A 23,002-nucleotide genomic window follows, 5' to 3' on the forward strand; every position below is an offset into this window, starting at 1 on the left:
CCGCCACCTCGGCCTGCCGAGATTCAGGGGCGCAGGCTCCGCACCGCCAGGATTCGAACCTTCCGCAGCCTGCCTGGGCAGAGCCGGCCCCTAGGCAGTGACTGCGAGAGGCGCCGCGGGCCTGGAGTGGGCGGGGCTGACCGGCGGGCCCCCCACCCTCCGCCTTTGGCTGGGCGTTTCGGCCCCGCCCCGCCCCCGCGCTGGGCCGAGAGCCGCACCGCGCGACCCCGCCCCTCCCCGGCCCCGCCCCCCGCGGCTCCCCGCAGCTCCTCCCCTCTCCCATTGGTCGAGGCGGAGACCCTCCTCTCTGCCCAATGGCCGCCGCCGCGGCTCGGCCGCCTGCGCTCTGACTGGCCAGCGACCCACGGAGTGGCGGGGCGCGGGCCAATGGGGAGAGGCGGCTCGATGAATGGCTGGCCCGGGTGGGGAAGGCAGGAGGCGGTGATCCCAGCGGAGGGGGCCGTTCGCCAGCTCCGAGGCAGAAAGTGCCACGACTCCACACGCGCGCACGCAGCCAGCGAGCGGCCGGAGCGGACGGCGGACGGGGCGGACGGCGTCGGGGTCGCGGCGCCTGCAGCTGCTCGGGGGCGGCTTCTCGGCGGAGGCTCGGCCGGCTCCTCTCTCCCGGTTCCGCGGCGGCGGCGGCGGCTCCTGCCCTTTCGCTCTCCCTCCCGTGTCTCCGGCTGCAGGTAAGAAACTTGGCCGGGCCCTGCAGCGGCGGCGGCGCGCGGGCCGGGCCGTCGGGGCGCCAGGGCCGGAGCCGGCAGCGCCGCGAGTGACACGTCTCATTGGCGGCCCCTCCCCCGGCGGCGCCGCCCGCCGCCTGCCGTCGCTGCGGCCGCCGACCCTCGGGGTCGGGTCGGACCCCGGGGGGCGTGTGCCGGGAGAACCCCGTGCAGGGGCGGCGGCCGAGCGCGCCCCGCGGTGTGGACCTCACGCCCCTCGCCGTCCTGGTGGGGGGAAACCTGCGGCGGCCCGGCAGTGCGACGTGGCGACCCCTCCCTATCTGCGGGCCGTCGGACCGGCCCGCACGCTCCGAAGTTGGGCTAAGAAAGTTGGCTGCGGGGCGGGGCGGCGCACAGCTGGCGGAGGAAGGGGTTAAGTTTCGGGAAGCGGCCGGATGACGTTGCCGGGCTGGAGTCCGGGCTGGAGGGATGGGGGGGCGGGCGGAAGGCGGCGGGGGCCGGCCGGGGGGGAGGAGGGCGGGATTGAATGGGGGGCCCGCGGGCCGAGCACGCCCGCCTGAGGGCTGCGGCCTGAAGGCGCTTCCGGGGGGGCGGGCGGCCCCCAACAAGGCGGGCCTGGGACTCGGGTCTGCGGGGAACGCCGTGCAAGGACCGGGACCGTCCGGGGTCCGGACGCCCGGGCGGCCGGGGTGGCAACTTCCCGGAGTGCGGGCGGCGGCTCCCTGCTCCCCCTGGCGGCGGGGCCGGGGGCACCGTTTCCCCGACCCGGCAGCGCGGAGCCCGGCGCGAGGCGTCCAGCGGGGTGATGGGGCCACCCGGGCCCTGCCCGGTCCGCCCCGCCCGCGCCACGATGAATGGGCCAGCGGTGCCAGGCCCAGGCGGAAGCGGGCACCTCCGGCCCGGCCGGCCAAGCGCGCTGGCACCCGGCCTGGCGCCGTCCCTGGCCCGCCGGGCTCCCCAGTCCGCGCCCTGGGTGAGGGAGGACGGGCTGGGGTGTGCGCTTCTAGTAGGGCGTCCGGGAAGCGTCGGGACCCTTCCCCAGATTACAGATAATAAAGGATAGCTCATTGTGGTGTAACGGTTAAGGGAGTGGGCTTCTGAAATCCCGGCAGCGTTCAGGGTGACCTGGGCCAAGCTGTCTCACTCCGGGTGTCCGCTTTCCCGTTTGAAAAACGGGGCTGCCAGTCATTTCTACTTAATAGAAAAGCGGTGAAGACCCAGCACGCGTAGGGAATAGCCAACAAGTGTTGCTTGGTACTGCTGGGATGAGTTTTTAGGGGCTTGCGGGGCATGAGAGGGAGGTTGAGTCTGGTTCTGCCTCCAGCCCGCCTACCGCAGGCGGAGGGCTCACAGAAGTCCCAAGGTCTGGATTCCACTCCCAGCCCTCACTTACAGACCTTCTGCGCAAGTCCCTTAACCTCTCTGAACCAGGGTTTCCTTATCTGTAACCTGGAGATATACCACCCACTCACAGTAGGGTCAGGGCAACCTCTCCAGCAAGAGCTGGGAAAAACTAGGACCTTGTGCAAACAGAAGGCAGTTTGGCAATAACTCCTGGAGGTCGGAGGTCAGCAGAGACTGGGAAGCACCAAGGAAATGAAACTTTGAAGGGTGCTTGGGAACCTCCCACCTCACTGCTTGCTTACTGTGCTGGAACCTGCAGGGTGGGGGCATCTGGATGGTATTTTTTTGGAGTTTGGGGAAGTGAGACCACCAGGGCCTCAACATCCTAAACTAGAGATCGCTTTAGAATTCTGACTGCTGAGTGTTTCTGGAGACCCGGGTCTTCTTTCCAGCACTCTCGGGAGGGACAGCTGCACGTTTTACACCCGCCCTGCGCAGTTGGGAAGCATTCTCCTATTGACTCTACCTCCCTCCTTACACTTTCCTTCTGTGCTTGCTCTTCTGAACTTCCTCTTAATCTGACACCAGAGAAGTCTTGGTGATCCTGCAGCATGCTGCTTACGATGGTGACGTCTCAATTACTTTATGAACTTTCTAAAGGTCAGCCCCACTATGGGCTGCCAACCTGTTTCCTTTCCAGAAAGAAGTTTCCGGTTCTAAGGTCCTGGAGATGCCATTTCCCTATCTATTTACGCAAAGGAGGAAAAGTGGGGGCATACCTCCCACTAGGCTGTTTTCCCTTTACCTGGAGCAATGCACACATGGCTTGCAGGGCGGCTGGGATAGGGACAAGAAAGGTGTCTTGGGGTTTGGAAACAGAGGATGTTCAGTGGGTAGAGCTGTAGGCACCATGCTATAACAGGACTCCTTTCTTTCATAGTTAGGAATCAGCCTTTGAACATCTGTAAAGAGATAAGTTAGTGTGGTACCTTGGTGCATGAATATTTTTTGGTGATTGGAGAGTTTTAGATAAGTCCTGAATGATTGAGTCACATTGGAGCAATTAAGCTCTTTGCTGAAATGATTCCTAAGTTAACAGGCTGCAATAATTATACAGTACCAAATTCTGTCGAAGTGGTTGAATGGAAATGGTTTAAGTGGAATATTGGCTTATTATGTAATAGGGACGCCTTTTAAAAGTGTCAGGACCCCAGACTCTTCTTATTCTTTTATCTCTGGGAACTTTTACTAATGAATGACACTTAGGCAGGGACTCAAGTTCTTTCGAGACTGTGGATTTTTGTTCGCTAAAATCTTGTTTTGGGAGGGAAAAACTAATGGTCACTCAGAATTAGGAAGGCAGAGACTGCTATCCAGGGCCTACAGTAGTAGTTAAGGCCTGGCCTGTAACACGGTAAATGTTGACCAAGTGAGGTAGACCGCCATGCCTGTTAATATTCTTGCTGGTTAGCCTCCTACTTCATTGGACAACTCAAGCTGAGCTCAGCTTGGTTTTTAAGGTTGACTGTTGAGAATCAGAGTTCACAACTTGGACGCATATCTAGGCCTTGTAGCAGCCCCCTTCTATAGAATAGGTATGGTTGTTCCCATTCTGTGGATGGGAACATGGAGGCCCAACAGGTCAGGTGGTGGTCAGGTCAGTTCCTGTTGCCCAGCTGCTGGGCAGTGTGGGCGTGGCCTTCTGAATGTTCACCCACAGGGCCTGATAATTCCACATTTGCTGGGATAGTAACTACCTAAGGGAGGACGTGGAGCTAGAAGATCAGAATTAAGAGCTTCATAGGAAGAAAGGTACACAGCCGATTGAAAATGTATTCAGTGCAAGAAGGTATTTTTCATTTCTTTATCAAATGTCTCCTGTGTGCTGGGCCTTTAAACACTATAAATATAAATGAGTGAGACCTGTTTCTTGTGTGAAGAACTCTGTTGTCCAGTACAGTAGCTACATAGAGCTGTTTCAGCTTAAAACAAGTACAATCAAGTAAAATTAAAAAATTGTTTCTTAGTCATACTAGCCGTATTTTACATGCTCAGTAGCTGTGTGTTTGCTGTGCAGATTTAGATTGTTTCCATTATCACCAGGAGTTCTCCTGGACAGTGCTGATCTAGAGATAGCTGGAATTCTTTTTTTCTTCTTTTTTTTTTTTAAGAGTTCAAGGTAGTTGGAATTCTTTAAACATTCAAGTCTCCGTTCTTGAGCATTTAGAAGTATCATGTTGAACCATATAAGATGCTCATTTTATACGTCATTAACAGTTGGCTAGTGGCAGTTCATGGGCTTCACCCTAATAAGATACCACCCTTGGAAAGCATTGATTTCTGCCTCTTTGTGTGCATCGTAAATTGCATACCAAGAAAAAAAGTGGGTGAGGGAGCAGCACAGATAGTGGCCCTACCCCGGGGGAAATTCTTAACCTGCTATCAACAGCATCAGAATGGTCAGCCGGACCAAGCCAAATAGGTATTGGGCAGACGGCATATGGCTTGTAGGGAAAGTTAATATTTAATTCTAAGGGAGAGCCTGGGCAAGAGGGCTATCCAGCATTATAGAAAATTAACTAAGGGACTTCCTAGGAGGCTGTTTTCTTAGGCAGACAGATTCTGACGAGTCTCCTGAAACCTGCAATCCGACTCCCACATCTAAAAACCAGGCACATCTGGGGCGCCTGGGTGGCTCAGTCGGTTAAGCATCTAACTTCGGCTCAGGTCATGATCTCAGGGTCCTGGGATTGAGCCTCTGCATTGGGCTCCCTGCTCAGGGGGGAGTCTGCATCTCCCTCTCCCTCTCTCCCTCCCCCTGCTTGTGCATGTGCATGCTCTCTCCCTCAAATAAATACAATCTTTGAAAAAAATAAAATAAAAACCAGACACATCTAATGTGTTTCCCTTAAGTGCCGTGAGTGACATGTGTATCCCACTGTCTAGCAATGGGAAGCAACTTTGATTTATGAAGAAAGTTTTGTAATTTCTAAATTCGATTATTTTGGCAAGATTGGAACAGCTGCTGGTCCTTAAGCCTTACACGTAGCAGTGTCTTGGTGTTTTCATACTTGGCTCACATGAGTTGTTTCCTGGGTCATTTGCAGGGCTCTGTTATACTCTATATATTGTATAGAGTATTCAATATTGTATATATTGAAAGGATCACTGGAGAGTATTTGGGAAGACTTTGTGAATTCTTGGCTGTACTAGTGGGCTTATCTTAGTCCTCCTTGTAGAATAAGGTAAAACCAAAGTTAACAAAGAACCCAGAATGATGGGCAGCTGCTTACTCTCTTTTCGGTCGGAGAGGAGGTTCACTAAGATTGTTCTGGAAGTTATCAGCTATTTATAGTGATAATGAATGGCATCTGCTGGCTAAAAAGTTGGAATAAAAGACCATCTTAAGCTGAAACCTTTAATTCCAGGCCCTAACCCTGGTCAAGGTGTGAGTGGACCAGATCTGTTTTAGGCTGTCTTGAGCCTGGTTCCAAGATGGTGCCCTGCATGGACTGAACTTGGCCTGCACATGAGATCTGTTTGGCCACCCTCATGTTATTAAACAACTAAGCCACCTTTTAAAGTTTTTCGTTAGAAGTCTAGCTTTGGGGGGTTCTTCTGGGGAGAATGGAAATGTGTGAGCACAGCAGGTCTGCTTTCTTGCATGGCAGCCATGGACTTGATCATCCTCTCTGGGCAGGGCCTGTGGGTCTCATTCACCAACATCCTATCCTGGTTTTCATTATGTGCTTGGTGTTGGCAGTCCCCGAGGGCGCGCTGTCTACTCTGGCATCTGAGAGCAGAGAGGAGTTGGAGGGCGTCCAGGTGTGACCTGAGCGGTCACCATTGTCTCCTGCTGAGGTGCAGGAGGGAGCAGAGGGAGAAGCGGTAGTTGGGGTTCTAGTCCCAGAAGTAAATGGTGTGAGCTTGGACCTGACTTTTATCCTTCCTGGGCTTTGCTTTCCTCTTCATGTAAAATGAAACTAGGCCAGATGGCCCCGTCTTTCAGGCCACAAACTTCGGTTTATCCTTAATTCCTTGCTTTCTCATTCTTGTATCCTGTACACCAGCAAACCTTCCCCTTCAAAATAGAGCAAGAATGCAACCTTTCTCACCACTTCCGCTGATACCACCCTGGTCCAAACCCCTCTCCTCTCTTTCATGGGTTACTTCACTAGCTCTGAGGAGGTGTCCCTGCTTTTGCCCTCACCCTCTGCCTTCTAGTCTGTTCCCAGAGCAGGTCATACCACTTCTCTGTTCAAGACCCTCCTTGGCCAGTCTTTACAGTGGCCTCCAAGGGCCCTGCTTTCACTTTGGCTTCACTTCTGCCATTGTATCCTCTGCTCCAGTCACACTGGCCTCCTCTGATTCTCAGGCATGCTTTTGCCTTGGGGCCTTTGCACTTGCTGTTGCTGTCCATGGGGCACTGTTTCTTAGATGGCCACATGGCTTATCTTCTTCAGGTCGGTGAAGTGTTATCTCCCTGACTACCCTACTTAAAGTGACAGCCTCTAGCGCATCCCCCACCCTCATCCCTGCTCCCTGTCCCACTTCTCTGTGTCGCTTTCTCTTCATTATCGCCAGCCAGACATGTTGCATACGTGACTGACTTTGTCCGTTCTGCTGATGCAGGGATGTGTCTGTTCTCTTTCCCTGAGGTATCCCTAATGCCCGGAATAGTGCCTGGCACACGGTGGGTGCCCATCCTTGCCGAGCTAGTGGGGAGAGGATTTTCTAGTGCTCATGTTCTATGCGTATGTTATTGTTTAGCCTGAAGTAGTCAGGATTCCTAGAGCATCAGATATAAACACAAAAAACATGTTACGAAGCCAAGTGATTTTTGGATTCCCTCCAGGCCAGTTATATTAATCTCCGCGCTCCTCGTCTCTCCACAGCCCGCTGTCCATGTCAAGGTGCTTGGCTGGGGCTGGGCCCTTCCCAGCTGCTTGCAGTGCCAGGAGGAGAACACGCAGCGAACACCCTCGGTCTCCTTCCGTGCCTGATGGGCGTTAGGTGGGGCTGGGGAATAATTGAGTGTATCAGTGACAACATGCTCGCCAGGAAAGAAAATGTTATTTTTGCTTTGAACAATGTGCTGGCTCTCTCTGAGAAGAGGTGGATTTTGTGTTTAGTGAGCAAGAGTGTTCCTTAGTGGTAGGAGGAAAATTCTTTTCTTGTAGATGGCATTTTATTCTCGCTTTTAGTCAGACTTCGAGGAGCACAGGAATTGAGGAGAGGAGCCTCCTGCCTCCCGCACGGAGTTCACTGTCCTCGGAGGACTTGGTGTGTGGAGGCCAGGGGAGGCAGGGGAAGGTGGGTGGGGAAGGTGGGTGAGGCAGGTGGTCTGGTTGGTAAGGGTCCATTCCTGGTCTACCGCCATCCTTGTGTTTCTCCTCCACTCTTCCTGCTTTTGCTTTTGGGCAAAGAAATGAAAAGTTGATCCCGATTCCTCGCCCTTTGTGATGGGAGCATCTGGCTGACTCATTTTCCCTGGAAGGGTGAAGACGCTTGTTGTGCCCGAAGCCCAGGTGATATGTTTCTCTGGAACTTCTCATTCAGTGGTTAAAATGTACCACCCGACTACATCCAAACTGTTTTCTTTTCAATTAAGACAACTCCTGAATAGGAATTAGATGTAGCCTTATTTCTGTTGAATACACTTTCATTTCTTTCTGCCTTCTCGATATTTGTAGTAAGTTGGAAAAGAAATAGTAATTTTCAGAATTTAGTAGCAGTCACAGTGATTGAGGAAAAGGAATCAGTGCTAAAGAATGAATTATTGACCCCCTTAAGGAAGTCTTATGGTGGCGGGTCAAGGGACAATGAAAAGGTCAACTTTAGCTACGACTCTGAAGGCCAGCCACTGTTTTCTGTGTTAACTTGCTTCCCTCCCAAGTTGGGAGTTTATGAAGTTGGAGACTTAATTCTGAACAGTTGGATTTTTAAGAGTGGGTCCGTGGGGCAGCACAGTGGGTGTGGCCACGGATTGTGAGGTCTGGGCAGGAGGTGACTGCCTTCCCGGCCCCTGGCCCCAGCCACCCGCCTCTTCGGTGGGAACAAGGCCACGATGCCTGGGAGAGGGCTGGGAGATGGCAGCAGCGACAGGGCCACAGATGCTCCGGGAACCAGAGGTGCTCCGCCTTCCAAGTTCCGGGTGATACAGTTTCCCACCAGAGTGGGCATATATGTTTTTAAGCTCTTTACTAAAGTAAACTACATACACAGAAAAGTGCTCGGTCATGAGTCTGCAGCCCAGTTGTAAACTGCCACAAACTGATCACCCTGTTTAACCAGCAGATCAAGAAATATTATCCCCCAACAAGTTCCTCTTCTGCCCCCTCCAGCTGCTGCCCATCCCCAGGGGTAGCTGGTTCCTGGCACACAGATTCGCTCCATCGTGTTTGAACTCGAGGTAGAAATGGAATCATGCGGCCCATGCTCTCTTGGGCCTTTCACTGGATGTGGGGGTGGGAGTGCTCTGTGCTGTCCACCTTGTGGTGGTTCACCGGCATTGTCGCGTGGTACTCCGGCTTGTGAGTCTTGCACCAGTGACCATTTCGCTCTGCATGGGTACTTGGACTGTTTGTAATTGGGGGCTCCTGTTATAATATGGTAGAAATTACATGATATTATGAAATATAAAGTCCTGCGCCTCACTGTGGTGACCACTTATCCACATGGCTGTCGGGTCCGTTCCTAGGAGTGGGATTGCAAGCCTCAAGGAGGCATATGCTCAGCTTTAGAAGAGAGGCCAGAGTTTTTCCCAAGGTGCGGGGACTCATTTATACTCCCACCAGCAGGACCAGAGGGCTCGGAATATATTATACAATGGCCGACTTTAAAAAGGAACCAGAATGAAGTTTGAGTTACCATCGCTATTAACAAGAAATAACTCACTCATACTGTCCTTCCCCCTTTGTCACTGAGATGGGAGCATTTGGCCATGGAATTCGTTAATCCAAGATGGGCTTTTACAAAAGGCTTGTGAAAGAGGGTCAGGTTTTGTTGCTGATGAGCAAATGCTACCTCCACCACAAATCCGAGTGGAAATACAGCTCCTCTTCACAGTTCCTCTTCGTGAAATGAAGGGAGAGCCTCGATCTGGGGACTGAGTTATCTGATCCCCACCCCCGGGTTAATGTACTGCGTGTTGGGGATTTCTTAAAAACAAAGGCGCCAACATTTAGCCCTGACCCCCACATTTCTAATCTGGAGATCCTCCTACCTCCTGGAATCTGTGTGCAGAGCCCAGGTCGGTGGTGCAGGGACACGCTGCAGTCTCCCCTCTTCTTGGGATGGATGTCTATCCAGGTCTGGATTTGGAAGTGTCCCTAGCTGCATAAGCAGCCCTGCTGTCATATAGCAGGGATGTTTACCTTTTTCTTTTAAGAGCTTGGTTGGCTAGGATTTCATTTGGCTAGGAATGCCAAACCTCAGTGTCTCTTGACACAACAGAGCCAAATGTCAGTAGCCCCAAGAAGTGAGGGGGCCACTGTGTTCTGGTGATTGGGTGGTCTGGACCAGCCTTCTGACTGGGAGGGTCGGGGGGTGCAGGGCAGGTGCTACGTAACAGATAAAAAGCACCTTCTGAAAAGCATGGAATGGCTTGGGATATTTTCTTTTTTATTGTAGTGTAATTGATACACAATATTCTATTTCATGTGTACAACAGTGATTTGTGTACACTGAGAACTGATCACATGATAAGTTGAGTTACCATCTGTCACCGTGCACAGTTAGTACAATATTATTGACTGTATTCCCCATGCTGTATATTACATCCCCATGACTTAATTTATTTTATAACTGGAAGTTAGTCCCTCTTGATTCTCTTCACCCATTTCACCCATTTCACCTCCCCCCATTCCCAGCCTCCCTCCCCTCTGGTAACCACCACTATGTGCTCTGTAACTGAATCTGGGTTTGGTTTGGTGTGGATTGTTTGTTTTTGTGTTTTAGATTATGACTTATAAGTGAAATCATGTGATATTTGTCTTTCTCTGTCTGGCTTATCTCATTCACACCCTCAGGGTGTGACCATGTTTTCACAATTGGCAAGATTTCATTCTTTTCTTTGCCTGAGTAATATTCTAGTGTGAGTGAGAGTGTGTGTGTGCGTGTGTGTGTGTGTGTCTGTGTGTGTGTATAAAGTATACCACCTCTTCTTTGTCCATTCATCTAATGATGGACACGTAGGTTATTTACTCTTGGAAGATAATGAGGAGGCCAAAACCTCAGTGAAACGAGTGACCTTGGACAGTAAGCCCAACCCTGAGGGCATTTGGCAAATGGGGCAAACTCTGAATTTTGGGGTATCCCTGGGCACAGGGGGCAGTATGATGGAAGAGCCTGCCCTGAGAGCTGCAACCACAGAGGGCTGCACCTCCGGGGTGAAGGCAACCCAGAAATAAGCCCATTCCCCAGCTTGTACTCACAGGTTGTACCTCATGAAGATCCCGTGACCTAAGTGGAAGGAAATGCTCCAGCTGATTTTAAAGTTCTTTATTTTAGAGGAGTAGTTCTACTCTAGTGCTCCCGTGCCATCCTGCAAGGGAGCAGATGGGCAGGTCTCCGAAGGACTGCCCCTTTATGCCAGGCTTAGTGAATCCCCGCGTGCAATTTTCACAGGAAAGTGAGCAGTCCCTGGTAAACCCAAGGAACGCAGAGTGCCGTGAATGAGGACCAGTAGAAACAGATCTGTGAAAACACCAGACCGTGGAGGGGTTGACTCCGATTGTGAACAATGCTTCTTACTATACTTCAAGTAATAGACAAGCTCGAAAATACATACCAGGAAAGGAAACTATAAAACGACCTCGCAAATTTTAAAAAGGAAGCAGGGACAACCTCTAGACATGAGCAGCTTGATAATTATAATTAAAAACCCAGCAGATTGAAGAGAAAAAGTGAACTGAAAGAGCAGAAGAAAATGTCCAGATTTCATCTTCGAGAACCAAATAGATGAAAAATTTCTAAGACCAATTAAGAATCAGGGAGGATAGACTGAGAAGCGTGTCTAATTGGGGTTTGAGGAGAGATCGTGGGCCAGAGCCAGTATTGGACGAGATGATGCCTGAGGGTTTTACGGAATGGATGAGGCTCCCATCCGAAAAAGGAAAAAACACCCATATGTAGACGGTGTAGTGATATAGGAAACAAAGGGGTAAAAACATCAAGAACCAAAAAACCCAGATGACTTTTAAGGCAAAAACCAAGGCAGGTAATTAGTGACAGAGCCTTGCTAAAGGAAATTCTGGAGGATGCTCTAGGGCAAGTAATGGCAAATGGAAGGAGTAAGCTGTACAAGCAAGGAGTAGAGGGTGGTAAATATTTGGGCCACTCTAAACAAATGTGAAAGAATAATAGTAACATTTGGCATGGGGGTGGTGGCTGTAAAAGGGAGAGGATTAAATACATGAGAACAGTAACACTGAAGGCAAAAAGGATAATGGAGTTAGGGGAAGGGGTGGACTCGTTTAACTTTGAACTTGGTGAACCCTGCGTGTTCTTTTTTAAAGGTAATTACTAAAGAATGGAAACTGTATTCTGTAAGAGTAGAGGGGGGCAAAATGGAATGATTTAAAACAAAAGAGATAAGAAAGGACAGATGGGAAAATAGCACAAAATAGATTATAGATTTAAACTCAAATATATCAGTATTCATATTTGGTATAAATTGATTAAATACTGCAGTTAAAACATAAAGATATTCTGGATTTAAAAAATCCACTCTTGTTCTGTAAACAGGAGACAGGTTGAAAATAAAAGGATAGAAGATGTATTATAGGAAATCTATTAAAAGAAAACTGGTGTGGGGGCGCCAGTCAGTGGAGCGTGCGCCTCTTGATCTCGGGTTCGTGAGTTCAAGGCCTGCGCTTGCCATAGGATTACTTAATACCAAAAAACAGAAAGAAAGAAAGAAAAGAAAAAACTGGTGTTGTATTATTGGTATGTAAAAGAGGCTTTGACACAAAGTATTATCGAGAGAAAGGGCACTTCATAATGATCAAGGTTTAATTCGGCTTAAAGATACAGCAGTTTTAACTTTGAGTGCATCTTACTAACTTAATCACAAAATACGTAAGACAAAAATTGACAGAACTACAAGAAGTGGTCAAATCTATAATCATGGTAAAGACTTTTAGCACACCCTGTCAGTAATTGACAGCTAAGCAGACAAAAATCAGTGATGATTAGAACTTTGAACAAAATTAATGTGGTCTGTCTATGACTATATATAAGTAAAACGCTGCAGCCAACTAATACACATTTGGCTTCAAAATTTTTAAAGATTGGCCATATCTGGGGCCTTAGAGTAAGTGTCAGCGAATATCAAAGGATTGAGATTATATAGAGCAGGTAATCTGACCACAGTTTAGTTAAACTGGAAATATGAATAAAAAGAAATAGAAAATCTCCATATATTTGGAAATTTTGTAAAAGTATGCTTTTAGCATTTATTTGTAGGTCAATAAAAGGGGAAGTAGAGTGGTAATGAAAATACTACACATCAAACCTTGTAGAATGTAGCAAAAGTATTATTTACAGGGAAATGTGTACCTTTAAATACATACATCAGAAAAGATGAAAAGTAGTGAGCTGTAAGTAAGCATCTTTCTCCAGAAGTTATGAAAGACAAAATAAACTGAAACCAGTCAGAAGAAAGTACGGATGAGAAGGAATGAATGAAACTGAAACCAAATAAGTACATAGATGAATCCAGCAAATCCAAGATTTCATTCTCAGAAAAGATGAGTAATGTTGACAGATACCAAGCAAAATTGATCAAGAGAAAGGCACAGGGCGCCTGGGTGGCTCAGTCATTAAGCGTCTGCCTTCGGCTCGGGTCATGATCACAGGGTCCTGGGATCGAGCCCAGCATCGGGAGCCCTGCTCCGCGGGAAGCCTGCTTCTCCCTCTCCCACTCCCCCTGCTTGTATTCCCTCTCTTGTATTCTCTGTCAAATAAATAAATAAAATCTTAAAGAAAAAGGCACAAATCCTCTCAAGAATGTAAAATGGGACTTTACTACAAATGTAGAAGACATTAAAAAGGTAAGTGGTTAGAACGAACAACTTGTGCTAAATTAAAATAAGTAAAACCAGTGTCATAGATGTTTATTAAAAATATCTGAAGGATCCCAAGGAGGGGGCTATACCACACATCATACATAGAAGACCTATTTTTTTACATCTCCACATGGGAAGAGTTTTGCAAGTTCTGACAACATAAATAAATTTCTAGGAAAATATAACTTATCCACACTGAACCAAGAACCTGAAATAAACAAAGGATATCTACAAAAAGCAAACATCACACTAACTGGCAGGACACCTGAATCTTTCCCTTTGAGGTAAGGAAAAATAGGATAGCTGCTGTCATTCCTTGTCTTTAGCACTGTGCTGGAGGGAAAATTCAAAAAGTGAAGTCAAAGATGGGAAGATTGGGGAGAAAGGAACAAAACCATGATCCATAGGCAGGATGCTTATGTACGGAGAAAATACTTTTAAAAATCTAAGGAGGTGTCCCTAGAATTAAGGTTGCTGGGGGGCAAAGTCACCCTACAGAAATCTATTACGTTTCTGGGTACCAGCACCAAACAGAATGAAACAGAGACCACATTTGCAATAGTGGGGAAACTATGAAGAACCAAGAAATAACTTTTTCCAAAAGTGTGTAAGTATCCAGTTCCCACAGTGTACATTATTTTCCTCTGCCAGGATACCTGTGTTTTTCTGTTTGGATGTGGTCCGTACAGCCATATAAATGGGCGACTTCTACCCCGATGGCATATTTCGTAGAGCCTTCGTTCATTGCGCGCTTGGGAGTGTTGATGTGCTCAGGTTTGCTTGGATACAGTGCGGAAGAGACTGGTCCCTGCTTTCTGGGAGCCTGATGTCAGGCCCATTAAGAATTCTGTCGTGGGCCAGCACATCTTAACACTCGTCATTTAGAGAATCATTTAGAGAAGTCGGCGTTCTGGATTCCTACCTTAGAGGCATGTTGTCTTCATTGATGAAGTGAAGCCTGTAAGCTCTAGGAAGATTTAGGCCTTTTGAAGTACCTACTTTTCCAAACACTGGCATTTTGGAAAAACACAAGAACATGTCCATTCTTTCTTTTTTTCCTAAGGCATAGAAATTGAATCTGAAATAGCCGATGAATAAGCAAAGGCTTATCATAGAATACATTTCTATTTTTAGTGTTTCATCTTTCTTTAAAATGAGAAGCATTGTTTTTTTAAAGTGGGAAGTCGGTTGTTTCAATTCTCTTAAAACATGAAATAAATTATTTCAGAATATACTGTTTAGCAACCGAATTTTCTCTTAGTTTCTCTGGGTTAAAAAAAAAATCAGAGATTACACTTATTATTTAGATGAGGTGATGAGAAAACCCTCTTCCAGACATTTAGAAATGTTAAAGTTAATAAACATTCTCTAAAAAAGCATAGCTGAGCTTATAAGCTACTAGTAAGAGAGATTGCCAGAAGCCTCTGGCAATGGAGGGCGAGGGGAATGACTGGGGCCTAGAAGTAAGCTGACCCTGGGTGTGGGTGGAGTCCGGTCAGCAGGAGTCTCCTGGGTCTTTGGCTGTCATGACCCAGGGGGAACAGGAGTTCGTTGAGGGGGGGAATGGGACCTGAGCCTCCCTTCACCCCCTCGTGTGAAACCCGCTCCCTTGAAGGGCCGCTCCCTCAAGGGAAGGGCAGACTAGTGGCCAGGGGCGATGACCCAGGAGCTTATCTGTTTTGTCCTGGGGCAGAGGAGGCCGGCAGTCCCTGAGAATCTCGTTTACTGGAAGCCCATGCCTTGTGTAGAAATTAATCGGCGGCTGCTGCTTTCTGAGGGTCTGGTTGAAGCAAAGATGAAGCTGCTCCGAAACAAGCCCACAACTCAGCCTAGACAGGATTGCCTCTGATGACATCCCACCAAAGATGTGACACAAAATCACTACTAAAGGTATAAAAGTAGATGATGAAAAACAGTAATGGAAAAAATAGTACCAGGAAAAAAAACCAGGCCAACTTGAAGACAAATAGTTTATTCAAAGGGCTGATTATAGAGCTGGTTAGATTCAGCTGAAGAGACTGTTGGTGAAGTGGAACATAGGTCTGAGGAGTTTTCCCAAGTGGCGGCACGGAGAGCTTGAGGTCTAATTAGGAATCCTGCCACGAAGAAGGAGCAAGAATGTTTTCAAAAACAAAGTGGCCCAGGGTTTTCCAGAATTTATGAAAAACGTGAGCCCTCAAGCTCAGAATGTGCAATGAGCCTGAATAAGATACACACCTAAAAATATTTTAGAACCCCAAAGATGAATCTTCGAAAGTTATGAGAGATTTTCTTTTAAAGGTAAGGAACAACAAATCAATAGCATGTTTCCCAATAATAACTCCTCCTCCCCCACCAAAAAGAGCCAGAAGACAGGAACACAGATAAAATAATGTCTTCAAAGTGGTGAGAGAAAAGGACTGTCAGCATGGAATTTTGTACTCAGTTAATCCATTCATGAAGTGTGTGGGTGGAGTAAAGACATTATTGCAGCTCTGTGAGGACTTGAGAAAGTTGATCCAGAATTGATCCTTGCTGAAAGAGCTGGTCAAGGATGTACTTTGGAAAGACCCCAGAAGAAGGGGGTGAGCTGCAAGAAGCAGTGGTCAGCGAAAAAAATTGGTAAACATTTAGGGAATGCAAACATCAGCTGTCTGAGGAAAAACAAGGAGTAGTCCTGGGGTGTGTGTTGGAGAAGGAGTGGAGGTGTGCACCAGGTTGGAAAAGGGGCTCATGTCAGTTGGAAGGGCACCAGACTTCAGGCCTTCTCCAGTTCTGCTGCTGTTGGGGAAGTGGCTGGAGGCATTGGTGAAATCAGATCAAATATGTATGTTAGGAAAATGGAAGGGTCAGAAACATTTTAATTAGGGGCGCCTGGGTGGCTCAGTCGGTTAAGCGTCTGCCTTCGGCTCAGGTCATGATCTTGGGGTCCTGTGATTGAGCCTTGCATTCAGGCTCCCTGCTCAGCTGGGAGGCTGCTTCTCCCTCTGCCCCTTCCCCCAACTCATGCATGCGTGTGCACGTGCTCTCTCTTAAATAAATAAAATCTTAAAAAAAATTTTAATTATAAGTTTAGGAGTCACTAAAAAAAAAATAAAAGCATTATTAACGTCCAAACACCATAGAGGAAAAGGAGATAAAATCTAAATAGTCCAATAGGATGCATAAATAAAGGGGGTGGGGGCAGAATAAGCAAAGAAGGATTATAAATAGGAATGACAAAATAAAGGTTTAAATGAGTCCAGTTATATAGGAAATCACAATAGGCGTTGATGAATTAAACCTACCAGTTAAAAAGACAAATTGCTACACTGGTCTTAAAATAAAATCCAGCTTTATGCTATTTTTAAAAGTTCTACTTAAAACATACGAACACAGAAAGGTTGAAAGTGAAGAATAGAAAATGATTCTAGGCCAATATTAACATCCCAAAAGTTGGTATAACTTTTTAAATAATCGGACAAACTAGACTTTCATGGGGGAAAAAAGTTCATTATTAGGGATGAAGAAGGTCACTATATAATCGGGGGGAAATAGCAGACACTGTATCAGGAAGATGTAACAACGCTGATCTGATGTTCACCTAATGAGATGGCCTTCAAATAAAACCCAAATTGACAGATTCCCAGGAGAAACCGTTAAGTCCATGATCATGATGGGAAATGTTAAAAGCGCTCAATAACTATTAGATTGAGCTGGCAAAACGTGGTTCTGTAAAACATTATTAAGCTCAAACTAAGGATGCACATAGAACCCTTCACTCCATAGAGTACACATGTATTTATAAAAATTGACCACAATCTAGCAAAATATACCAAATACCATAGTCTGAATCAGTATGTTGAGCCTCAAAATCAATTTAATTGATTATGAAAAACCTGTTCAAATATTTTAATGGTGTAGAAAATACTGGTGCATCCATGTACTAGTATTGAGTTATTTCATGAAAGTTCTGTTATTTATATGTTGTGTATGTTTCTGTGTCCTGGGTCATGGAAAAAATTATTATGCCTGGATCCTGGTTAAAAGTCTGAAAGCTTTGTCCTCTATCACACAGATCAGATCCTGTGATGACAGCACAGTTAAATGAGGAACTATCAATGATTACTCAAAGCCTCAAGTGCCACCTCACGAGTCTAAGAGATCATATGGGAACTAGAAAATACAACTGAACAGTTGTGAAAATTGTGTGTGTGTGCTGTAGCTTGTAGGATGAAGCTACAGCAGTACTTAGAGGGAAATTTATTGCCTTAACTATTTGCTACAAGAAAAAAGAAAGGCCTGGAAATTAATAAATGTCCATGTCAGGAAGTTAGAACAGAATAAACCAGTAGCAATGAGAGGAAGGAATAATGAAAATTAATTATTTATGCTGGATCACAAACCCAAAAGCTGGTTCTGGAATCATCATTGAAATTTATAATGGGCCAAGACCTGGAAACAACCTAAGTGTGCATTGACAGATGGGTGGATAAAAACTAATGATGTAATGTAGGGTGATTAACATAACAATAAAAACTTAAAAAATAAATAAATAAAATAACCTTCAAGTCTAAAAAAAAAAAAGTGCCACACGCACACTTGCACACACACTCGAGTGCGCACACACACAATGGAATATTACTCATCCATAAAAGGAAACCTTGCCATTTGCGGCAACGTGGAGGACCTTGAGGGCGTTATGCTAGGGGAAACAAGGCAGAGGAAGACAAATTTCATATGATCTCACTTCTATGTGAAATCTTAAAAAAAAAAAAAAAACCCACACCAGACTGGTTTCCTAGAAAAAGAGATGGCATGTGGTTACCATGGGCAGGGGGAGGGGGACTGGCAGCCAGGGGGTCAGGAGATACAGATGCCCGGTTACAACGTAAGTCAGTGCTAGGGCTGTACCAGACAGCATGATGACTAAGCTAATACTGCTGTGTGTGGCCTGTCTGAAAGTTGAGCGAGTAGGAGCTCTCTTCATGAGGAAAAAAAAAATGTTTTTCCTTTTTTTCCTGTCTTGTTTTTTGTCTCTGTATGAGATGATGGATATTAACTTAGTGTGATAATCATTTATATCATGTATATATATATGACTTATATATATGTCAAGGCATTGTGCTGTACACCTTAAACTTACACAGTTCTGTATGTCTGTTCTATCTCAATAAAACTGAGTGGAAAAATGAAATTAAATTAGCACTTAAAAATCAGCTCCCTCCCCCCTCCCCCCACCGCCAAGAACAGATCTGGAAACACCACATCTTGACAGTTTTACAGGCAGATTCTACCAAACCAAAGAACAGGGGGAAGGGGACCATCCTTAGCTCATTTTATGACCCATGAGTGACCCTGCTACCAAGATCACATAAGAACAGGGTCATGAGAATGACTCCTGATCTTTCTCACTTATGAACACACATGCAAATCTCAACATAAAAAAAAAAAAAAGGTGAACAAACCAAATCTAGTGATAATATTAAAAAAAAAAAGGCCCATCGTCAAGAAGCGTTTATACCATACGAACCATTTGTGAGTTAACATTGGAATATATATTATTGTGATTCAACCCATTTCAGATCAGAGAAAATGTCAAGTGATAAAGAAAAAGCATTTGCTAACATTCAGTACCCAATTGTTAAGAAGAAAAGAAAAGGTAACTAGCAATTCAAGATAGCTTAACCGGATGAAATGTTTCTACCAAAAAACCTACGGTCAACACAGCATCTGATAGAAGTGGAGACTCAAGAGATGAGCCCAGTCAGCCCCCCTCCAACCCTCGTCAACACTGCTTCAGAGTCCTGTGACACGAGAGCTGGGGTGGTAGGAAATGGATGATCACAGTATTTTTCACAATATTTAAAAACTGTAGGAGATGGGGCATGCCTGGGTGTCTCAGTCAGTTAAGCGTCTGACTCTTGATTTCGGCTCAAGTCCTGATCTCAGGGTCGGGAGATGGAGCCCCACGTCCGACTCCGCACTGGGCATGGAGCCTGCTTGGGATTCTCTCTCTCCCCCTTCCTCTGCCCCTCCCTCCCTTCTCAATCTCTCCTCTCAAAAAAAAAAAAAATCAGTAACAACAAAAACATCTTAGGAGATGGTAGTCTGATGTGGCCGTATCTGCTAGGGTCTCTGATTTATTGTCACTCTGTTTTAGTTTTGTACCTTCCTAGCTGGTCACCTGTGCCCAGAAAGTGCATCCAGAGACTTGCTCCCTTGGACACGTGCCCAGCACACCCCTGCCCCATGCGTCTCCGTGCATCTGCACGTGGCCCATGACAGAGCAGCTGCTTGGCGATGAGAGCCGGCCCCGGGGGGTGGGCGTGCTGTCGAGGGTCTCTTCACAAGACCTACCCAAATCCCAAATGCCAAATTGGCCTGAACTGGCCAATTTGGACTGGGTAGGTTGGGCCACATGAGTTAGCAGATGTATGCCATGTCTAAAGAACTGCTACTCACATTTGCTCCCTGAATCCTTACCTGCTAGGAACAGAAGAAAAGCCGTTTTCTTAGGACCCTCAAGGTGGGTCAGTGAGTTTCAGCCAGCTGAACCTGGGAGTGGTCCCCGAGCCTCTGGGTGGCCTCCTGCTTCCTTCCCTCCCGGGGCCTCGACCTTTCTGCTCTACACTCTTAAGTGTACTAGCAATAGTAAATGAAAGCACCTAGTTCATAGACGTCTCCCGAAGTGACAGAACGTAGGTTCTTTGTGGTCAGCCCATACAAGATGTGGGTGGTCACACATCTGGCCCAGTTCTTTGCCCACCTGGGCCTGGCCCTGTGGGAAACCCCAGGGGGACATTCCTGCTGGGGGTCCTTTCAATGACAGCAGGGATTCCAGAAGCAAAGCCCCCAGAGTGCTGGTCTCCAGAGCACACTTGGGAGGCATCACTGGCTCACCCTGTGAGTCTGGGGTCTCCATGAGGTTTCTGCCCCACACAGGCCAGCTGCAGAGCAGCGAGACTGCTGGCTTTCAGTTAGCTTTCCTTGCTGTTGCTGGTGATACGGCCTTAGCCGTAAGCGTTCCAGTGTATTACTTCTCAAGGCTAGGGCTTTTCATTTTCCTGTGAAAGATTTCTTTTAAAGAAATTCTAACTCAGGAATTAGTGGTGGGAATAGGATTTCTTTTTAGAGCAGCCCGTTCTGCAAAACTTGGAAGGCACATTGTGCTGCCATCAAACATACATTTGTGTGTGTGGCAGAGGAAAAATATTCTCCCCAGCTAGCTTTTCTCGAGTCTGTGCTCCCAACAGAGGATATATTTTTGTATCCCATATTGGCCTAACTTGAGTAAGACTCAAGACAATTTTTTTCAACCCTGGCTTTTCTGCCTCCACCACAAGGCTGCCCCGATCCCACAGTGCTCAGCGGGAGACAGTCCCTGCTTTGTAGGAGCCTGGTGGCGTGTCGGCGTGGTGACCCTGCTACAGCTCCCTGGGACACGGCCCCTTGAGGCTACAGTTGTTGAGAAACCACTTGGGTCTTATGGAGTGACCCAGGCCCCTGGCATTGTGCTGCCTTGGACAAAGGGGAGTGTGTCAGAGGACTTTTGTCATCAGAATAGATTAATACAGTGATGATAATGTAGTGTTTGTACCTGAATGTGTCCATGTTGGTGAAGTTTTGAGAGGTCCTTGTGAGGACCCAGAGTTTTAGTTGGTGGATGCCCACCAAGAAATGGAAGCTGACCGTAGAACGTTCCAAGCCTTCTTGTCCCTGTCCTTCCATCCACTGGATTCCCTCCAGGGCTGAGCAGGGTGCAGTTTCCTTTCTGATACCTTGTTTGTGAGTGTGTTCCTGGAAAGGCTAATTTGGGACAGCCTCTCTTGAGGGCACCTGGCTGTGGCTCACATGGTCAGAACCCACGGCCAGAGGTCAGAATCCACTTGCCGAGGATTCGAAGACTCTGTGAGCCCACCTCACACTTCATTCGTGGAGGTTACAGCTGTGATAAGGAGGTTCCCCCGGTCCTGCAGACCCAGGGTGATAGTCTGGGAGGAGAAAATGTTAGAGCCGCAGCTGGTGGGGTTACCGTGGGGGGAGCGTGTGCTGTGGAGTTTTGGTCATGAGCCCCTTAAACCCTGTTCCTGCAAGGGGCTTATTTAGAAAGCCACAGTGAAATTATGTGTGTGTTCTGTGATGAGAATGATTCTTCTTTGAACCCAACGCTGAGACATTTGAAACAATCTCTTCTCAGTCCCTTCTTTAAAATGCCCTACTGTCAGAATTTGGATTTTGTGATTTTTGAGAAATCCCCACTCTCTTGCCCTCCCCCACTCCCAATGGAGGCAGAATCTCAACTGACAAGCCTGGACCTGGCCTACCCCAAGGTCTAGAGATTTGGGGGGCAGGGGTCATGCCAGGAAGGGGGCCTGTTGACCTCTCTCCTTCTGCTCCCTCCTCTCTCTTTCCACCTTCGCTTACCTGCCTTCTTACACTTGCATTTTGTTCACTAATTCCATCACTGCTCCCCTTTAGGGGGCCTGGGATCTATTCAGGGGACTGGGAATGTGATAGTAGCATCAAAGTTAGTTGATAAAAGATGAATGCATCCAAATAAGTAAATCTCTTGGGGTTCCTCACTGAAGTCGGACCCAGCCTGGGCTGGCAGCCAGGAAGCCGTGGACTCTGGTCCACAGGCAATGAGAAGAGGTGGCTCATGGTCTTGGTTTGGAGAGTGTCATCAGGCAAAGGGCTCCCTCCCTGGGGTGAGGATTGGGTCTGGTGACACTGTTTTCCCTCCCTCTTTGCAGCCTGCAGACATGAAATTCCAAACCTGGGGTCTTTTATTTGGTGTACTTTCCAAGAAGACTTCCTGTTTCCTAACGTGCAAATTGCAAGTTCTGCCACTTTTTTTTTTTTTTTTTTTTGTGAAGGGGGGTGGGAGAGGGAGAGGGAATCTTTTTTTTATTTTTTTTTTTAAAGATTTTTATTTATTTATTTATTTATTTATTTATTTTTTTAAAGATTTTATTTATTTATTTGACAGAGAGAGAGATAGCGAGAGCAGGAACACAAGCAGGGGGAGTGGGAGAGGGAGAAGCAGGCTTCCCGCCGAGCAGGGAGCCCGATGTGGGACTCGATCCCAGGATCCTGGGATCATGACCTGAGCCGAAGGCAGACGCTTAACGACTGAGCCACCCAGGCGCCCTAAAGATTTTTATTTATTTGAGAGAGAGAGAAAGAGAGAGAGCATGGGGGGGGGGAGGGTCAGAGGGAGAAGCAGACTCCCTGCTGAGCAGGGAGCCCGATGTGGGACTCGATCCCAGGACTCCAGGATCATGACCTGAGCCGAAGGCAGATGCTTAACCGACTGAGCCACCCAAGCGCCCCGGGAAAGGGAATCTTAAGCAGGCTCCATGCACAGCACTGAGCCGCCTGACTTGGGGCTCGATCTCACAACCCTGAGATCATGACCTAATCTGAAATCAAGAGTCCGACCCTCAACCGACTGAGCCACCCAGGTGCCCTGCAAGTTCTGCAGCTCTTTAAGAACGATCCTGAAGGCCATTTTTTCCTCAGCAAATTTTGATCACTTTTCAGGATTCTGAAGGATTGTCTCTGACCCTGGGTTACTGTGTTTATCACAGCACTGAGGAAGGGAGACAACAGAGTTAGAGATGGTGTGCCAGGGGCCTGCTGGCCAGAATGCATGCAGCTCAAAGCCTGTAGAAGGACTTGGTTTGGTTTACATGGTATTTTAAAAAAATCTGTTGATTTCACTTTGAAAAACATTTCTAGCCTAATTCAAAAAAGTGAAAGATCTCTCAACATGGCAGTCACATTTCTACAACAATCAGCTAGCTGGGGGACACTTGTCCCCTAATTTACTGGGGCATTCTTGCCACAGTCCTCACCACTCCCCATTGTCTCACCCCTGGCCCGGGCTTGTGTTTATGTGCATCTTTGACCCCTGCAATGAAGAATCTCTTGAACTGTGAT

At 47.4% G+C, this 23,002-nt stretch overlaps 1 protein-coding gene across 6 annotated transcripts in view; it reads left to right on the forward strand.

The window, feature by feature from the left end:
* Positions 1-432: 432 nt before the first annotated feature.
* The window catches only part of RRBP1 (ribosome binding protein 1), a 63,201-nt gene continuing 40,631 nt past the window's right edge, over positions 433-23,002 (forward strand). For 4 of the 6 annotated variants that reach the window (XM_078056889.1, XM_078056891.1, XM_078056895.1 and 1 more), the window contains exon 1: positions 434-689. The gene's annotated coding sequence lies outside the window, so the exon portion shown is untranslated. Of the gene's footprint in view, positions 690-23,002 lie in introns of all 6 variants that reach the window. The other 2 variants (XM_078056894.1, XM_078056892.1) reach the window with 1 other exon arrangement.

The sequence above is a fragment of the Halichoerus grypus genome, chromosome 10 (genome assembly GCF_964656455.1).
Source record: "Halichoerus grypus chromosome 10, mHalGry1.hap1.1, whole genome shotgun sequence".
Taxonomy (NCBI): Eukaryota; Metazoa; Chordata; class Mammalia; order Carnivora; family Phocidae; genus Halichoerus; species Halichoerus grypus.